The sequence below is a fragment of the Dermacentor andersoni genome, chromosome 2 (assembly GCF_023375885.2).
Source record: "Dermacentor andersoni chromosome 2, qqDerAnde1_hic_scaffold, whole genome shotgun sequence".
Taxonomy (NCBI): domain Eukaryota; kingdom Metazoa; phylum Arthropoda; class Arachnida; order Ixodida; family Ixodidae; genus Dermacentor; species Dermacentor andersoni.
This window is the reverse complement of record NC_092815.1, coordinates 222095306-222104495: the sequence shown is the minus strand read 5'-3', so window position 1 is coordinate 222104495 and position 9190 is coordinate 222095306. Positions and strand designations below refer to the sequence as shown.

The 9190-nt window shown below is 45.4% G+C and overlaps 1 long non-coding RNA gene across 2 annotated transcripts; it reads right to left on the bottom strand.

Annotated features, from left to right (window-relative positions):
* Positions 1-961: 961 nt before the first annotated feature.
* LOC126544515 (uncharacterized) lies at positions 962-8940 on the bottom strand. Of its 2 annotated transcripts, XR_011892924.1 has the most exons (3): positions 8460-8940; positions 1763-2423; positions 962-1077 (listed from the first exon to the last, which is right to left on the bottom strand). It is a non-coding gene; the product is annotated as an uncharacterized lncRNA (long non-coding RNA). The 2 variants fall into 2 exon arrangements; XR_011892923.1 differs by lacking the exon at positions 8460-8940 and having other exon boundaries at positions 1763-3422.
* Between the last annotated feature and the right edge of the window lie 250 nt (positions 8941-9190).

Here is a 9190-nt window from a genome sequence, read left to right as displayed (position 1 = left end):
AGGACTTGCCACATAAGCAGGAGGTAGCATGCCACACAGACTTAAGCTTAATATACTGCGTGCTTCCACAGCCCTAGGGGGCTAGTCTGTAAGTGTTGACTAAGTGGACTGTCCATTCCAGTACACGCTGAATGAATAGAGCACGAGAGCTCACGGTGACGATTGCCGCTTGCTCTACCAGCTTAGAGCTCTACCTAATCAGTGTGTGCTGAAATAGTCCACTTAGTGGATCCTCACAGAATCCTTCCCGACTGATGTTTGTGTTGGTAGGTTGCAAGCATTGCACTTTCTTTCCTTTCATGTGGGCACTTCCCACATATGGATGTCATTTAACATATTGTATTCATATTGCCTTTGATCTATAAATTTCTAATTCATGCTTATAACCAGGCCTACCAGCTCTTGTCCTGCATATTTATATAGCCTTCTCATTTCTGCATCAACACTGCACATATTTATAGCAGATTGGAGTCATTCTCCATTATACCCTCAAGCACTTGAAGTAGACACTGCAATAACCCCAAGGGAGGGGGGACAGTAACGCAAAAACCTTATTGGGCTTGTAGTGCTGCTGAAGGATGCACACATACCATGTATGCCAAAATTCTCAGCAGACATTCCAAAGTTTGTACGAGTTCGACTTTAGCTGGCTAAACTGAATGATTCATATTGAAGGCAATTCTTGCAACACTTGGTCAAACTGAATGAAACTGGACAGCACAATTAGCTGTGTTCATCGACCATTTATACGACTGCTGCCCCGAGCATTTTGCCTGTTACTTTGCCTTTCGTTTCTGTACTATCAAGTTCAAGTACACATGTACTTTATCACTGTACAAGTAGAATGGCTTCAAGGCTTTTCCTGGGCATTCAACAGTCACTATTTATTCCTATAAACCTTCCTGCATGTGAAGGCAAAAAAAACTTATTAATTCATGCTGGAAGTATAAAAAGACAGGTATTTGCACAGAAAATGTTTATTTTGAGCACCGAGGTTCTTGCTGATGTAGATATGGTGCTGGCTCCCTCCTTGCCCGAAGCATGTGCTTGCTGTACACAGCACCAGATGATGGCTTCCTAGGTCAAAAGATCAAATTGAAATAAGAAGCATTTTGTTTTAGCTCCGGAAAGAGAAAGCAGGATTGAGAAATTAACATGTATAAAAAATACTTGCCTAAAGAAAAATTAATACACAAGCAAATTCACTAAAGAGGTTCACTTTCAAGAGCAAAAGTATGGTTACGATGAAAATTACAAGGACGCTTCACTGCTCATTGAGGTTTCGGTTCAGTAGTTGTTGAGCCACGAGGGTTAGCATGCTACATCTTGCATATTATGTGTTGTAGAACAATATTGCACTTTGAACAATGTAGTGCCTATTTAAATGTACTGACAAGGAATGCTGAAACTCCAGGCTAGTTTGGTCTGCACAAGATATGATACAGACACTGTACTGCATTCATTTAGTGTTTTTGTCACTGATCTCATGCACAAAGGTCATTCACACCTATCCTACATGAAATGCAGTTTCTTTGACGCTTCATCTAGTCCTTGAATTTGCTGCATGCTTATGTCTAAGGGAATTCGTTTGGTTCCTTTTAATGTAGTACATCTAAGCAACTGCTATCAAATGCCCATAGTGTTCCCTTGCATGTACAAAACATTTTTGGCCCTTTCAATGCCCAATACTCATTACATTTGACACTTGGGACTCGTGCAAGGCGCCATTTAGTATTATATGCTTGTCCACATCTGATAATACCTTCATAGCTGGGTCATTCCCATGCCAAATGCCTCGGTTATTACTGTGACCATCTCACACTTTTCCTTTAGAATCTTCTTGTCCACTTTTAAGGAAGCATCCCACGACACAATGTCTCCATCCTAGTGGTGCTATGGAGTTAACTTATGTGCTAGTTGTAGCAGATAACGTCAACTGAAGGCCACTGAAGATAAAACTCTGCGAGAATTCCTTTTGCACAATAAATGCAAACAATACAGAATAGTCAAAATGTAGTTATCTGGCAAGACTGGCTGCATCCATCATCTTTGTTTGGTGCAACTATGAGGTGGCTCCATGTTACAAGACGCTTGGCGATTATTGCCATGTGACTGTTCGGGACTCTATAAAACACAAGAATTGCCTTACTCCGGCCTTTCTCTTTGTGCAGCAGCCAACGTTATTATTCGTCCAATCGCACTGTGTACTGTTCGTGTGTCCATAGACTAAATTCTTCACCACATTGTTTTTGCGATATTTCGTGAGTGACCCATGAACTCATCTTGGGGTGGGACTTCTTTGGTGTCTGCTTCTATCTCTTGTCCTCAGCGCCTCACACAACTGGATGCCACTGGCAATTCTTTTCCTAACCACGAAGAACGCATTCGTCTCGTCACCTCTTCCGATTACGTTCTTTGGCCACCTAGAGAAGAGGTTATAGGTGTCAACTCCTGTAACATTGTGGATGGCGGCGTACTCATTCTACCCTATGACCATACCCTATCTCGAGCAATTCTGATTACCCCTGGCCTTATTCGCTTCTCTGAGAGGTCTGCATTGCTTACTGCAATAAACCAAACTCTCAAACCCCAACTGTTGCCTCGTGGATCAACTGTCACTTGAGCTGTTGACACTCATGTCGTTGCAATTGTCACGAAGACAGCTCAGTGTGTTCTTGCGTCTATTACCGTGCGCTGAACAAAATTGTGCGCAAAGATGTCTACCACCCCGTGTCATGGATGGATGATGCACTAGATTCACTCCACGGTGCTGAATAATTTTCTAGCCTTGACTTTAGACCAGGCTACTGGCAAATACCGATGTCCAAATCCGACAAAGAAAAAACGACATTTGCTACCCCTGGTGGGCTCTACGAGTTCAGTGCGATGCCTTTTGGACTCTGCAATGTGCCTGCCACATTCGAACGCATGATCGATAAGTCTTGTGTGGCTTGAAATGGAAAACCTGCCTGTGCTATCTCGACGACATTGTGTTTTCAACCATGTTCTCACAACATTTGCAACGTCTTGATGAAGTCCTTGCCTCTCTTGCAAATGCTGGTTTGCAGCTCAACACACACACACACACACGCACGCACGCACGCACGCATGTCCACTGCGTCAAAAAGACATGCACAGTTTTCTTGGACTTGCTTCTTCCGGCACTTCATATGCAACTTCGCTACGCTTACGTCCCCGCTCCATCAACTCCTCGCCAGTAATGCGCCCTTTGTTTCGTACGACGAATGTGAACATGCTTTCCTGCTTTTGCAACATGCCCCGACGTCAGACCCAGTACTGTGCCACTTTGATCCGACCGCGCCCACCATCTTTCACACCGACGCTAGCAGTCAGTCTCGGTGCCATTCTACTGCAACGTGACAACACATTCCGCGAACGAGTAATTACTTATGCTAGTCGTGCACTAACCAGTGCAGAGAATTACTACACCATAACCAAGCAGGAGTGCCTTGCTGTTGGGCAGTGCAAAAATTTCGCCCATATCTTCATGGCCGCCATTTCACAGTCGTTACCGACCATAACACACTGTGCTGGCTTTCATTGCTAAAGAATTTATCAGGTCACCTGGGTTGCTGTGTGCTTCACCTACAGGAGTACGATTTCAATGTCACCTACAGGGCTGCAAAGAAGCATCAAGACACCAATGCTCTCTCTTGCTACCCTCTGAAGAATCATGACGATTCACCATAACCTCTCCGTGATTGTGTACGTCCTGAGTCCTCTTAATCAGCTTTACCCATTGTAACCCTCGAATGGCTAAGACACGACAGCCCATCTGTCCTTGTGTCCCACCAACGCATCGACCCATACTGCTGAACTATTCTCCAACGCATGGAAGATTCTTCGTCACCTCCAAACGCCTGACTTCGCCGACAACTTAATCAATTCAAGCTGCACAATGAGGTTTTACATCGCAACATTTATAACATCGATGGCAACAAATGGGTCGCGGTCATACCATGTTCTCTGCAATGTGAGGTGCTTGAAGCCTTTTACGATCATGCGACGACTGGTCATCTAGGCTACCACAAGACTTACAACAGAATATGAAGTCGCTGCTCCTGGCCTGGCCCATCTTCAGCCGTTGCGAAGTATGTTGCACCCTGCATTAATTGTCAAAGCCGCAAACGACCAACAGCTCCTTCTGGCTCTTTACAACCTCTGCCTTGTCCCGCTTCGCCTCTTGAAGTAGTTGGAATAGACTTGTACGGTCCTCTTCCCACGACCTCACATGGCAATCGTTGGATTATAACGGCCATAGACCATCCAACACGCTATGTGGAGACAGCATCTCTACAATCCGGGACTGCTGCTGAAGTCGCCGATTTCTTTCTACACAACATTATCTTACACCGCAGCGCTCCGCGCGTTCTCCTCAGTGACCGCAGCAGTCTTCCTCTCTTCTATCCTTACCGAAGTTCTCTGCGCCTCTAACACAATTCGCAAGACAACTTCCAGTTACCATCCGCAGACCAACAGCTTGACGGAGTGTTTTCACCATACCCTCTCTGACATGATTGCGATGTACATCCGCCCTGGCCACACGAACAGGGATGCAATCCTGCCGTTCATGACATTCGCCTATAACATGGCTACGCAACGTACTACTGGCTTTTAACATTTTTTCTTCATTTATGGCTGTTCACCAAGTTTCATTCTTGATGTATCATTCCTTTAGACTCCTGTACCCCCATCAGTTCCTTTCTTGGAACAGTTTGTGTCTCGCCTCGCGGAGTGCAGTCGCCTCGCCCCGCTTAACACAGGCGTCTCCCAGGACGCTCGCAAATTTCGTTACGACTCGACCCACTGTGCTGTGACTTTTTCTCCTGGTGACGAAGTTCTTTGGACTCCTGTGTGCGTTCCTGGCTTATGCAAAAAATTTCTGGTGTTTTATTCGACTTTCCACGGTCGTTGGGCAGACATCACCTGTCAATTACCATGTCTCGCTTGTTAGAACGCCACCCGATTCCCGTTGCTGTGGCACAGAGATAGTGCATGTCTCCCGCTTAAAACCAAATACTTGACGCATTTTATAGTACTTACGCGCAGCCAGGCGGCCGCTTCCACAGCGAGAGAGAATTAGCATGGGCACAACACATGCCTGACTTTCAACTTCATCATCTGCACATCTTTTTCATCTGCATATATCATCACTAGCAGCACAGTTTAATCCTCGAGGTAGTAGTCCGAGCTTGGCTGGAATAAAGCGGTTCCTTACGATACATATATATATATATATTTCTTGCACTTCAAGAAACTTTGTTTGACCTCGAAGACTTGAGCACTGAAGTAACGGCGCTAAGTATATACAAGACCTCATAGTAGGAGACAGTTCAATTTCACAGCCTGAGTCCCCTTGCTGGTGTAATCTTCCTTCGTGTAATTGTCGCATACTTGGCTATCACTAACACTGCTTCGCCTTTCTGCAAAACTGCAGCCTCTTTTTTTTTTTGCTAGTCCGAGCATAAGTGCTGCCGCACATGACTGCTGTTGATTCTGATTTCGAGTGAATCTGGCTTGGCCTCATTATGGTTACTGAGTGAATTATAGAGAGAGAGAAATAGAAGAGAGGAAAGGCAGAGAGGTTAACCAGACGCATGTCCGTTTTTATACCCTGCACTGGAAAACGGGGTATAGGGATGAAGAGAGAGAGTGTTCCACAGCTATCATGCACTAAGATTAAAAAAAAAAAAAAAACAGTTCCGTTACTCGAAGAAAACCTAGTGCATATTGTTTCCAGTAAAGTGGAGTAGTAGCCAGTAATTCTTTCGTTACTGAGATTTAATTTGGTAATTACAATTATCCAACTCAAGAAGTACTCTCATAATTTTCAAAGTGTCAATGAGGCATTTGTTGGCATCCCAAAATGACATCTAACTGCAGTGTTTTCAGCGACATACTAATTGCGTACAATTTTACCGACTGGAAAATAACCTCACGAACTATGAAAAATACCATGTGAGTGAACTCTCACTCGCATCATAAAGCAGTGCCCTCAAATAAGCTGATTGAAAGTAACTGCATTGCCTATCGCAAACCCGAAGAGACAGCGCACCACCTTGATAATGGTATGGAAGGAGCCCCAACAGCAGGTTTCGCAGCTTCTCCTTTCTCTCTACGTCACACTTATTATCCCTCTCTCAAGGCCGATTGATAAATGATAACAAAAGCACTTTGATAACGCAGCCAAAGTGCAGCTCTGACCACACACGAAATGTGAAGAGCAATGCAATAGGCACAGAATGTTTCAAAATCCACTTTGCTCGCACCGCATCGAAAGAGAGCGGGCGAAGTTATATTTCGCACCAGAAACTTGCTTCGGACCAAAGCCAATATAAAGTGGGCGTTTTATTTTTCATGAAAGTGTACACGTGCTGCAAAAACAGGTTTGTGTCAACAAATAAAAGCGAAATAAACACACTGGAAAGCGACCAACTTGTAGAGAAAAGGCAAAACCAATGCGTTCACGAAATTAAATATACCACTTCTATGAGCCGCACTGGCAATCAGAATGTCGGCGCGCGCGCACACACACACACACACACACACACACACACACACACACACACACACACACACACACACACACAGACAAAAAAAAAAAAAACTGTGTGCTCTTACTATCTATTAATTCGTAAGCTGCGTTGAACATCAGCCTAGAGGACGTGTTCATATAGGTCTCCTTTTGCAGCTACGCAGTACTCTCTATTTTATCGCACCTTTAGTGGCTTGCTTGATCACCGATGCCGGAATTCTATGGCAGACATCCGGCACAATCTTTCACATAACCCCAAAGAAAGAAACTTAACGGAGAGGTCAGGTGACCTAGCTGGCCTCTTTACAGGCTCGTGCCTTCCAATCTATTTGAAAAGTAGCACCCAACCAGTTTCGTGCTCGGCTGCTGCTGCATGCAGGTGGCCCATCTTGCTGATACAGCAGAAGTGGAAGATGTGACAGCGGGACTTTGCTGAGAAACTCATCAACCACTCCTTCAAGGATTTCGTTCACATAACGCTGTCCAGTCAGTGCGTGATTGAAGATGGTACTGATTATTGCACTGGCGTAAATTCCAAACCACACATTGAGCGACCACTGGTACTGGCGCCGATTGCGCTGTACTTAATGTAGATTGGAGTCCCTCCAATAGTGTGCGTGAATGACAATGTATGTATATATGATGGCACCTGCACTGTTCTTTAGCGCAAACTCATCATGCCACAGGTTCTTAGCGTCAAGATGTAAAACTTATCAGACCCAGCTTGTCAGTTAACAATATACACTATAGAATTAACGTCTAAGGTTATCACTAAGATGAGTGCTAAAACCCCTTAATGCTTACATAGGACCAGAATTCACAAGTGGCTGTAATATCAACGTGCAAGTGCTCAGAGGGTTCCTGAAGCACTCTTGAGCACATGAACATAACTTCCAGCCGGGATATACACGTGCGATGGGAGACAATGACTCGTACAAAGCCATACACAACACCCTTTCTCACAAAACCTTATAACACTAGTAAAATTTGTTGGCCAAGTTACGATTTATCCTACTTTGAAGCAAGCACATAAAGAGAACATCCCAGTCTTCATCCACGATTAAATCACCAGTATTAAATGGACCCACCTTAAGGGTTATTTGGCAACAGCATGTGTATGTTCATGCTTGTATCGTTTATTGATTGTCCCGCTCTAGTAGAATGGACGACCACGCAGCCTGATCATGCACTTTGTAATGAAGCTTCTTTCTAGAAAATCACAAATACCGACCGCACACACAACCTTTGTCACATCTGCACAGAGCACTCGAGCGTTACGCTGCGGAGGAAGGTTACCAGAGAATGGCTGTTGACAGCGCAGCGATATTGCTATATAAAGGCTCATATTACTATGTAAACGAACGCTGTTTCCCGTGCGTTTAATGACGCCGCAAAGCACTCATTTAGCGACTTCATTCACTACCGCCCTTAGTCGGCGGACGGCAGACCTGCACCATGTGTCAGGAATGTGCGTTTACATTGCGAGATAAATGATGAATACTCCTTATTTTCTCTAAACAAGTGCGCGCACATGCCGCACTTGGGTTATCTGCCATTTACACATTCTGCCGTGTAGCAGCACCGTAACCAGGTAATGTTACGTTTAAGTGATTGTGAAAAAGGCTTTGAAGGAACCTAAGATAAACAGTGTCGTCTAATATGCGTTCTCGGCGCTAGTACACTGTAGCACTGGCTGATCGGTGCGGCGGTCCGCGGGATGCGTCACAAGGAAAATAAGCTGGTAAGGAACCTGGAAATGAAGTATCAGGCAGCCGAAAGCGTAGGTTTGCATAGTAGAGGCACATCGAATGGAAAAGTGAAGTACTTACGGTAGCTTACGCTAGCACAAGCCCCAAAAAATAAACGATCCACATCTTTGTCCAGTTATTTGAGCGTAGCTCACCTTTGAGCTTGCCATTCTGCCGCCAAAACCAAAGACGGATGTGACATCACGGACGCGAAAAACAAAGAATGAATGCGACATCCCGGACGTGACGTTTGGGTGAACCTAACGCCTGCGTTCCGTCGACCGGGTGAACGCAGACACTTTCCAAAGGCGCAGCTCGCTACGTGCTTGCGTGCGATCAATGCCTCACTAGATGAGATGCTTCCCGCGTCGCTAGTCTCATAGAGTTTCCTACAAAAATTACTAGAGGGAACTCTGGCGCTGCAGTCGTTGTCCTACCATGGGAATGATGGGAAGTACATGGATTTGTCTGCCAGGGGCCAGTTCAATTCGACACTACCAAACGTCATAAATTACACAAACACACGCACAGAGTGTCACAAGTTGCAGCGACGCACTCGCCCGCCTTTTCCGTCTTTTGGATTGGCGCAGCTCGCTACGTGCTTGCGTGCGATCAATGCCTCACTAGATGAGATGCTTCCCGCGTCGCTAGTCTCATAGAGTTTCCTACAAAAATTACTAGAGGGAACTCTGGCGCTGCAGTCGTTGTCCTACCATGGGAATGATGGGAAGTACATGGATTTGTCTGCCAGGGGCCACGGAGGAAGGAAACTAAGGAGAGGCCCTGACGCACGGAGGAAGGAAACTAAGGAGAGGCCCTGACGTCACTCTTTGTGAAGCAAAAGTGAAGCCGGAATTCGGCGTTGCTCATGGCGATGCTCCGCCTT